Source organism: Engraulis encrasicolus, chromosome 14 (assembly GCF_034702125.1).
Source record: "Engraulis encrasicolus isolate BLACKSEA-1 chromosome 14, IST_EnEncr_1.0, whole genome shotgun sequence".
In the NCBI taxonomy this organism is placed as follows: domain Eukaryota; kingdom Metazoa; phylum Chordata; class Actinopteri; order Clupeiformes; family Engraulidae; genus Engraulis; species Engraulis encrasicolus.
In genome coordinates this window covers 21,402,276-21,413,058 of record NC_085870.1, presented here as the reverse complement: position 1 = coordinate 21,413,058, position 10,783 = coordinate 21,402,276, and the positions used below count along the sequence as shown (strand labels likewise).

Genomic DNA, 10,783 nt, shown 5'->3' with positions numbered 1-10,783 from the left:
ACACTCATAAATAGGTTGTTAAGCATTCGATCAGCTATGTTTTTACATAGATTTTAAAAAATTACCCAACCAGGCTGTGGGAAATGTAAAATATGGTCCTGCTAAAACAAGGATAGGCTTAAAAAAATGGCAGGATCTCACTAAATATTTAAAGATAATCCTCAAATTAAATTGTCTGACAACTTTTTTAAATAAAAAAAAAGATGCAAATGCATTAAAAGTCATTTTTCAATGGTCATGAAATTGGAATTTTCATTCCCTTTAAAGCCTGATGCATCATATATGATGCATCAAATATCTCAGTGACCTTAACAAAATTTTGAATTTTTTTTTTTACATTTCTTATAAGGGACCAATATTGAAGCAAATTCCAAAAATATATAATTTTCTCTCATTGCTTTCATGGTTCAGGTTTCACAGGGTTAACAGAAAAGGTGTCAGTGCTTCAAGGCAGGTTTTGAGCTTGTTTGGGGGGCTGGAAATCATCAGCCTCATCTGGCAACCCTGGACAGCACTGTCAGGAACAACTGGACGGTTTGGGCACTTCACCTTCAGCAGAGCAGGAGGAAACAAAGGGCGTGTTGTTCTCGCCCCAATGGCTCTCTCGCCCTTCCCTCCCTCCCAGGGCCGGCGCTAGGCATAGGCAGACCAGGCGGCCGCCTAGGGCGCCAAATGTCTCGGGGGTGCCAAATCCCACAGCATTAGAAAATTAAGTAAATTAAAGCATGAAGTTTTATATCGACAATTATTATTAATGGGCACTCAGTACATACGTATGTAGGCATTAGATCAGCTGTGCTCGATCAGATGTATGACACTATGTTCACACATGCCAATTTCTAATTCCAGCAAAAGCAAAGAGGGGTGCTCACCTAGGGCACCAAATTGACAAGAACCGGCCCTGCTCCCTCCCTCCTTCGCCTTCGCCTTCACTTTGCGCTGGGCCAGAGGCGAGGAGGAGCTCAGCAGAAGCTTATCAGCAGCCGTTGTGTACAGAGGTGACCTATGTAAACATGTGTCTGGAACACACGCCGCAAAATGAGTAATGCTGCCAATCCAACTCGACACATCGAGTGTGAGAAGTTGGACTGACAAGTGGGCATATTGTACTTCCAAAGCGCTTCAACATGTCTTCTTCTTCTTCTTCATTATATTTATCAAGGCTCTGAATTAACTTTTTTCATCACCAGCCAAAATGCCTACTAGATGCCAATTTTAACTGGCAAAACATACTCACTAATGGGTCAAAGTGGCTAGTAAGTTTTTTTGTCAGACGATGCCTAAAATGAATCTTTCATAGGCGAGCGAAGATGACATTTGTATCGACTGCTGACCCCATGATGCCCGCTGTTCCATCAGTGGAAAACCGTAATAGTCATTGAAACATTAAGTACCATAGTACTACACTACTATGACATAACACAGGGCTTTTAGTAATGCATTACAACATGGTCATTGCCATTCTGGTCACAGCAAATTGTATAACATCCGTGTCATAACAGGTTAAAGCTGCACGAAGAAGGTTTTCATAACCGTTTTTATTTTCAGACAGCCATGTGGAGAGTTCTCTAGTGCGGCACAAGTATTGGCTCAGGCATCTAATTTGGAAAGGGGGAAGAGGATGATTGGGGTAATTATGCTGGCACAGCGCGAAAGGCACTAAAGAAATAATTAATGAGTCACAAATATAACACCGAGGTGTGACAGTTGGACTCGGCCGCCACTTCCATTTCTCCCCGTCGGCACTGCTGTCTTGCTCTCCTCTCCCACCCTTCACCATTTTCTTCCCCTCTCTCCCTCAGTGCAGTCTCCAGTGTTTCCCACAGATTTTTTGTTAGTCAAGGTGGTGGGGCGTTAAAAGTATATCTTTTTTGGTTAAGCAACTTAAGAAATTACATTCATTACATGGAATCTTTATCTTTTCAGGGGACCTTGTCAAGGCAATAAAGCCATAAAGTGCTGGGGGAAAACCTAGTCTCTGTCTTCCTCACCCGTTACCCCTGGGCTCGATATTCTTTATCCATCTCCTGCTTCTCCATCTCTCTACCTCTTCCATTCCTCTATTTTTAGTTTATTTTCATTACCTCCTTCATTCTCTATTGACATACCCACCACCACCACCACCATCATGCCCACCCCCTCTCTGTCTCAGTTCAGTTCAATTCATTTCAATCAGTGCCATTGGCAGAAACATTGCAAGATCATTGCTGCCAAAGCAATATACTGTATACTGTAGCAGCAAAAAAACTCTCTCTCTCTCTCTCTCTCTCTCTCTCTCTCTCTCTCTCTCTCTCTCTCTCTCTCTCTCTCTCTCTCTCTCTCTCTCTCTCTCTCTCCCCCCCCCCTCTTTGTTCCCTCCAGTTCACCCCCAGTCCCTGTCCAGCCGTTGTGTGTTTGTGCAGGCCTCAGCTCTATAGAGTGTGGTGTAGTGTAGTGTGCACCATTTGGATAAGCACTTGTGAGGGAGGTGCGAGGTGCTAAGAGCAGAGCAGGCCGTGCTGCTCTATGGCGGCCCAAATGGGGGGCGACCTCATTAGACGCCAGCCGGCATGTGGCTTTAGCACGAGTGGGTGAAGGCACAGCCAAAGAGGAGACACAACGGCAAACACACACACACACACGCGCGCGCGCGCGCACACACACGCACGCACGCACGCACGCACGCACGCACGCACACTAACCAGCCTGTGAGCATGCTGCTTTAGCACAAGTGGGTGAAGGACCGGCACAGCCAAAGAAGAGGAGAGGAGACAGACAGTCACACAAACACAATGGCAAACGCACGCACGCACGCACGCACGCACGCACACTTAGTAGGAGACAGTCACACAAACACAACGGCAAACACACGCACGCACGCACACACACAGACGCACACACACACACACACACACTTAGTAGGAGACAGTCACACAAACACAACTACAGCTAACAACACACACACACACACACACACACACACACACACACACACACACACACACACACACACACACACACTTAGTAGGAGACAGCCAAACAAACAGAGGTTAAAGGCCAACAACTGCCATCAGTTCACCGCACACACACACACACACAAATACAGTAAGACAGAGACAAAACATTTCATGTGCCGCACACATGGAACATTTGCAAAATGAGAATGACATTTATAAGTTCTGTTTCGCAACCCAGAGCCGTACTATAAAGTATGAGAACACCACATAATGTAATAAAACAAAATCATAGGAAGTGCCAAGTGGACAAAGCACAAACATCATTTCAGTCATTTGTTGACTCTTTCAACAGCTGAGTCTTTTAGCGTGAGGTAGCTAAGGGGTTTTAGAGGGTAGTAGTGAGACAATCCCTTAAACTCACTGCCACCAACAAATAAACCAAACAGCCTGGCAAGCAAACACAAAACACAAAATTATAGTGAGCGAAGGCAAATTCAGCCGTTTTTTAATCTACTCCTACAGTAATACAAGAAATGTGTAATGAAAAAATTAAAGTTTTTTTTCCTAAATGGTTTAGTAAAAAGTAGACCTGAGAGGCCACACATGAATAAACATCTAATGATGACAGTACGCTTGCGCACACACATGATCGCACACACACACACACACACACACACACACACACACACACACACACACACACACACACACGCGCGCGCGTGCGTGCGCGCGCCCACGCGCGCACACACACACACACACACACACACACACACACACACACACACACACACACACAAGCTGTGTCCCTACAGCTGAATAAATCTGTGCAGGGTGGCCTACTGTGAGAGGTAACAGGTTAGCACTGCCTTTATTCCAATCAGTGTGTGAGTTTCAGGGAGGGTGTGGTGCAGCTGGTAGGACTGGTAGTCACTTCCAGGCAAGCCGACAGGGCTGGAGGTGGGGCAAAAGGGACAGTTATCCTGGGCCCATTGTCAGATGGGGGGCCAGAATTGTATTCTCATTACATTGCTTGTATTGGGTGGGGGGGGCCCTTTCCCATGACTTTGTCCTGGGCCCAGCCAAAACTGTCAGCGGCCCTGCTGACTTCAGTGTGTGTGTCTGAGGGTTGATAAGGGCAGGTGAGGATAGAGGGGTTCTAATTTATTTATTTATTTATTTATTTATAAATAAACCCGCCCCCCCTAGACTCTAATATATGGCCTGAAACCTTGAATCCATTTGTAAACTAGCAACACCCATAGAGAGGGGCTAAGACTAGGGCTGGGCAATATGACGATATATATATCGTTATCGTGATATAAAACTGTATATCGTGACCTTTCTCCTATATCGTTTATATCGTGATAGTAATTACATTTCATGTTGTCACAATACACACTATAAGTTAATGTAACTGTAAAAATAAGGATAAAAAGATCCGTTTTAAAGAAACGACATGAAAAAATAAATAGCAAATTAAGAGAATAACTGAAAACGTATGTAATTGTGCTATATCGTGATATATATCGTTATCGTGATATAAAGTAATCCATATCGTGATATTGTTTTTTTTCCATATCGCCCAGTCCTAGCTAAAACTAATCTAATAAGATCCGCACATTGGACACCTCCTAAGGCCGTGGTCTCCAAGGGTATGGCGGAGTGATGTAAACATGGCGCCAGGTCTCAGGGCCACTGACAGCTTTTGGTGGACCCAGGACAAAGTAATCTGAAAGGCCCCCCCCCCATCCAATACATACTGAAATGAACCAAGGTCCGGGACAACTGACCCCTCTTTACCCCGTCGACTTCCCTGCTCGGGCCAACATGTGGGTACCCTTACCCAGATGGGGAACAGAACAGCAGGGGAGAGAAAGCAGCACTTCTGCTGGGGGAGGAACACTGGCGAAAACTAAAAGTACCCAAAGGAACCTTCAGTTTGCCATCATGGAAGAATCGCTGTAAGTTCTCTAGGGACCCAAAGACATCCTTGAGAAGTGTACTGTATATTCGAGACGAATTGGTGCTTGGAATAACCCTGAGGTTTTCTTCATAGAACCTTACTTTTTAAATGTTAAGGTTCCTTCAAGAACTTCCAGGTTCCCCCCAGGGTGCGATTTCAGGTTCTTAGAGGAACCTTCAAATGTTTACAGCGCAGACTAACTCTGATAACGTTGTACAACAAGCCAATGCTCAAGAAAGTGTGAATGCAACACAGTCTTAGTTAATCCTCCCCAGTCATCTAGCTCCTTCTCCTTCTCCTCCACCTCCTTCCCTTGCCTCCTCTCCTCCCAGAGGACCGTGGGGTGACTCCGCACCGGATGCGGCACTAATCCAGAGCAGGCAACACGACGGGGCAAGAGGCTAAAATTAGAAACCCTTGCGCCCCCCACCTCCCAGTGGGGGACATGGAGAAACATTTGTTCCCTTTCAAATCTTCAGTGACACAGGCTGAGACTGTTGCTTAACGGCCCAGCCGAACAGCAAAAGCAAGGCATGAGGATACGAGGAACTTAATAAACTAATGTAACTACTGTACTAACTTTATAAACTAATGTAAATAATGTAACTACCCTTCTTGTGTAGTAAGACGGTGCTGAAAGCAAGGCATGAGGATACAAGGAACTTAATAAACTAATGAAACTACTGTACTAACTAACTTTATAAACTAATGTAAATAATGTAACTAATGATGTGTAGGAAGAAGGTGTTGAAGTCTAGGTTGGTCTTTTCCCTGCCACCCGCTCCTCTTACAACAGGTTTGAAATATCAGCTCAACACTTATGGACACAACAGTGAAAGTGTTTTGAATTAACATGCTGGAACTCTCATACAGTCAAGATTTTTTTTGTCTTTTTTTAAACTTTATTTCATAGAATAGTGTGAGAGGTGGACAGGAAGCTAATTGGGAGAGAGAGGGGGAGGGGTCGGCAAAGGACCCGTGCCGGGAATCGAACCCAGGTCAGCCGCATGGCATGCGAGTGCCACACCGGTTGGCCGCGGCAGGGCCTAACAGTGAAGATTTTAATATGCAGGGCATGTGAATGGCAGTCTATCCATTCAGACTTCATCTGCCCTGCTCCCCTGCTCCATCCTGTCTGAGTGAGATCCAACAGCCAGCCAGACACATAAAAAAGAAAAGATAAAGAGAGCCAGCCAGCCAGACAGAGACAAAGAGGGAAAAAAGAGAGAAAGAAAGCATGACTCCCACTACCAACCATGTTTTCTGTGTAAGCAAGTGAGAGCGATAAAGAAATGAGAGCGGCGGCAGAGCGGTTTTGTCACAGGCCAGCGTTCGCGTTTGTCTTGACTTAGGACGAGGCAGCACGTTTAAAAAAGATATATTTTGGGGGTTATTTTGACTTTATTTTGATAGGACAATGAAGTAATGACAGGAAGGGAGTTGGGAGAGAAGGACGGGGAAGGGGCGGCAAAGGAACGAGTCAGAGTCGAACCAGGGTCAGTCGCGTAGTAAGTGCCCTACCATTAAGCCACAGTAGGGCCACTAGGCAGCATGTTTTAGCCGAGCCGAGAGGGCTGACCTCTTCTGAAAACACTGCACTGTGTTCCAGAAACAAACACCAACATGACAAGAAAGGCTCACGCAGTAATTAGCGCAATGCTAATTCAACACTTTGAGAGTCGACTTTACTGTAACACTCCTGGTGGTGCTCCTCCAACTCTCTCACAGTTGAATTAACACTGCGGAAATGTGCTATGCTATGTATTTTACCGTTCTCACACTCACCCTCAAGTCAACCTGACCATGAGGGAAGAGCTTTGACATCGTGCATCATCCCCACAGGAGATCATGTACTATATGGTGAGGGCTGTTTTCAAGTGACCCCTCGGGATAATAATAACAACCCTGAACCTACATTTCCCTCATCTTTATGATCAGCAAGCGGGCTTTTGGCTGGGGCAAAAATTATGACCGTTCATACAAGAACGTCGCGATCAAGGGGAAACATATGGCCATTCACACAAAAAACGCTACGATAAAGGGAGAACTTATGCATGTACTTTCCTTGCACAAGCAAAACATATACTAGACAGAAGACACAGAAACCAAAAAAAGCATGCCTGCACCAAACGCACACACAACTGACATCAAATTAACATTGGAGACTGTAAAATGCCCAAGAGAAGGTTGCAAAGATGGAGACCCTACATTGAGCCCGTTTACCACATTAATAGGGATATTGGAATAAACAGGTTACTGGAGGAGGAGGATGGGGGAGAGCACTGTTAATTACTCCCCCTACCCGCACGGGTCAGGAGTCAAACCGGTAACCTTTGGGCTACAAGTCTGACGCCCTAACCGCTTACCCATGACTGCCCATATAGCCCAGGTTTGAGTCCAGCCTGACTCATATCCAAACGAAACCACATCAATTAAGACTAACAGACAGACTTTAATCTTTTCATGAATATATATTAAATAATAAACTAATATTTACTAGTATTACCAAAGTACAGTCATTTTTGCAGCTAAAAATGTCAATTTTCTGGAAATTCAAAATGGCGGGCACAGAGAAGATCCACCTTTTCATGTACAGTATGTAAAGTGGAATTTTCCCAGTCAAAATGACTACTTTGAAATTGACTTTGATGGTGGTGACAAGTATTCATGAATAAGGAAACATTTGTGAATAAGCAGCATGAATTACGGAAAGACACAGCTAAAAAATATTATACAGTGCACCTTTAAACTCTGATCCAGACTAACCAGCAGGACAGCATTCTGCCTGTGAGCATCAGGTATGGTAGAGGCTAGAGATTCTCATGAGGACAGCTGGGACTGCTGCAGGATATAGGAGGCAGGAGGAGAAGAGAAGAGACGAGAAGACAAGACAAGAGAAGAGAAGAGAAGAGAAGAGAAGAGAAGAGAAGAGAAGAGAAGAGAAGAGAAGAGAAGAGAGGCCAGAGGAAAGGAGAACAGAAGAGAGGCCAGAGGAGAGGAGAGGAGAAGAGAAGAGAAGAGAAGAGAAGAGAAGAGAAGAGAAGAGAAGAGAAGAGAAGAGAAGAGAAGAAGAGAGAAGAGAAGAGAAGAGAAGAGAAGAGAAGAGAAGAGAAGAGAAGAGAAGCCAGAGGAAAGGAGAACAGAAGAGAGGCCAGAGGAGAAGAGAAGAGAAGAGAAGAGAAGAGAAGAGAAGAGAAGAGAAGAGAAGAGAAGAGAAGAGAAGAGAAGAGAGGAGAGGCCAGAGGAAAGGAGAAGAGAAGAGAGGCCAGAGGAGAAGAGAAGAGAGGCCAGAAGAGAAGAGAAGAGAAGAGAAGAGAAGAGAAGAGAAGAGAAGAGAAGAGAAGAGAAGAGAAGAGAAGAGAAGAGAAGCCAGACGAGAGGAGAAGAGCAGCGGCACAGGCAGTAGTTTTAAACAGGAATATCCTGTCAACCCAGCTCATCTGAGGAGCAAGCTTTCACCTACGACAGACTCTCTACTCCCTACTCACTCACTCACACACACACACACACACACACACACACACACACACACACACACACACACACACACACACACACACACACACACACACACAATGCAGGGTACGCATTAAACTTTAATTCACATGAAACTCTATTAAAAAAAACTCAACTAGTCACATCTCCAACATTAACATTGTGTTTTGTTCGTTTATTATTTATCTATTCAGAGCCAGCGTCTGGAGAATTAAATTAATTTTCAGCTCCGAAAAGAAAACACAAAATTATGAAGTGGATCAATTGGTGTGTGTGTGTGTGTGTGTGTGTGTGTGTGTGTGTGTGTGTGTGTGTGTGTGTGTGTGTGTGTGTGTGTGTGTGAGAGAGAGAGAGTGAGAGAGAGAGAGAGAGAGAGAGAGAGAGAGAGAGAGAGAGAGAGAGAGAGAGAGAGAGAGAGAGAGAGAGAGAGAGAGAGAAAAAATACACATTTTTTCATATTGGTACCCTAAGTGCAGAGGTACTGATATCACAAAATATGTATAACCTGTTCCGTATGCATGCTGTTAACTTTTTTCATATATATAAAAAAGTTTGGACAGTGACCTACACTATTTCAACTTTTACTTAAAAAATGTATTGGACCAATTTAGTAATGCAGCTCCCTTCACACCTAAAGAAAAAAGTAAGTAGGCATACTTAAGTAGCCTAAACATATTTATTCTTCAGTGCCAATATGATTTCAACACTTACCGTTGAGTGCAGTTGAGAAGTTTGGGTGAAAGTATTCCTCTCAGTCGTGGCTTCAATCGATGTCACTCTTCCAACAAATTAAAACTTGCTTTATTCCCAAAATGAGTTTATGGGAACTTGGAGGTCCAATCCTCGCTTGCTGTACAACAAAATAAAGGCATATGCCCGAGCACCGGAGCGTCAACATCATGCGCGTAAAGATCACACAAGATTCTGCAAGTTAATCTAAAATTACTGCGCCTTAATGTGCTTAAATTTACCCTAAGGACACAGAGAAAGTCCTGGTGTAAGTCTGCCACACTCAATATAGCCCTTCAATCTGCCATTCTTTTCATTATCCCTCCCTACGCGGGGAGTTCCGAGAAAAAATGCAAAATATGACAAAGATCTGAAAACTTCAGACGAGCAGCGTGAAAAGTTCAGCTTAAAGCACGGAGACAAAGAGAGCGGTGAAAAAACACATACACTTACCTTATTTCAGAAATAGATGCAACACTGTCGAGTCGTCATTCAGAGGAAAGCTTAATTTTCAAACTTGCAATTCTGGCGCGATTTTGCTATCGGTAATATTTCTCCTGGTTTGACAGTAAAGGTGGAATGCAAAGTATGAGTTTGGAATGAAATCCACGCACTTCACTGAAAACGAAGGGGAAAAAAACGTTGCAAGGAGGAGCCATGGCTGAGCGTCAATCAACAAAGTTGGGGGCAGAGACTTCTCCAAAATCCCCACCCCCACATTTTGGATTGCTGCGCGTACAGTACAGTAAAATGTTACGAAGTGTTTTGAGAATATTTGTGGCTGACCATATCAGCAGCCTCAAGTGGACTACTATGAATTGGAAATCAAAGTTATGCTCTAATCACCGACCATAGGCTCAGTCTCATTTTCTGCAAACAAAGCCAGGTCTGCAACTTGAGGTAAAAACATTACATTGTGGAACTGCAACCCTTTCCACACATTTGGCATACCAATAGGCCTGTGTTTTATTACATTTCAGCCTAGAAGGAGTTCTTGGTCAAGGCTTTTGTACAGTCATGGCCGCATATAAAGTGATTGTTAAACATTTGTTGGGATTCCACTGACTGAAGGAGATCTTTGTTGTGGAATTCATACAGAATTCCTCCACATTCCAAAGCTGTGACCGCGCGCAGTGAAACCATCTCACCGCCACTCCGTCTCAGGGGAACAGACGGCCCAAGGTTGTGATGTAATATTTTGGAGAAGAGCCTAAATTATAATGATTGTGAACGCTGCTTCTCACAAGCCCTCCTTCGGTGCCCTTCTTTATCATTGGAGACTTACCTCAGGAATGACAACAGCTCCGTCTGGGGGTTAGACCGTGCGATAACAGCACAATCCTCTCATTTTACTGTAAGCGAATTGAGTATTGCAGCTCGAGAAGAGAATGTAGCCTATTGCTAGCTTTTTTTTAATTCAAAAGGAACGGTGCGCACATATTTGTCTTTAAGCACAAACCTGCAACAACGTTCCCGCCTGTGTCGACCTGTTGCACATGTGCGAGTTGGGGCACCTACCCGAGCAGGTTCAGACGGCCCACGCAGAGAAACCTCGCGCCTCAGGGCACGAGGAGCAGGTTTTTCATCTTCTGCTCATCCTGAAGCGGGAGTCCGCCAAAATAGGGGAGCTTGGACCTCGCATTGGGCTTTGCATGCTTCT

General features: G+C 44.5%; 1 protein-coding gene across 5 annotated transcripts in view; it reads right to left on the bottom strand.

Annotated features, from left to right (window-relative positions):
* tead3b (TEA domain family member 3 b) overlaps positions 1-9,727 on the bottom strand; it is a 78,586-nt gene extending 68,859 nt beyond the window's left edge. For all 5 annotated transcript variants that reach the window (XM_063215181.1, XM_063215184.1, XM_063215183.1 and 2 more), the window contains exons 1-2: positions 9,577-9,727; positions 9,106-9,244 (exon numbers count right to left, since the gene is read on the bottom strand). The gene's annotated coding sequence lies outside the window, so the exon portion shown is untranslated. The remainder of the gene's footprint in view (positions 1-9,105; positions 9,245-9,576) is intronic.
* Positions 9,728-10,783: the final 1,056 nt, after the last annotated feature.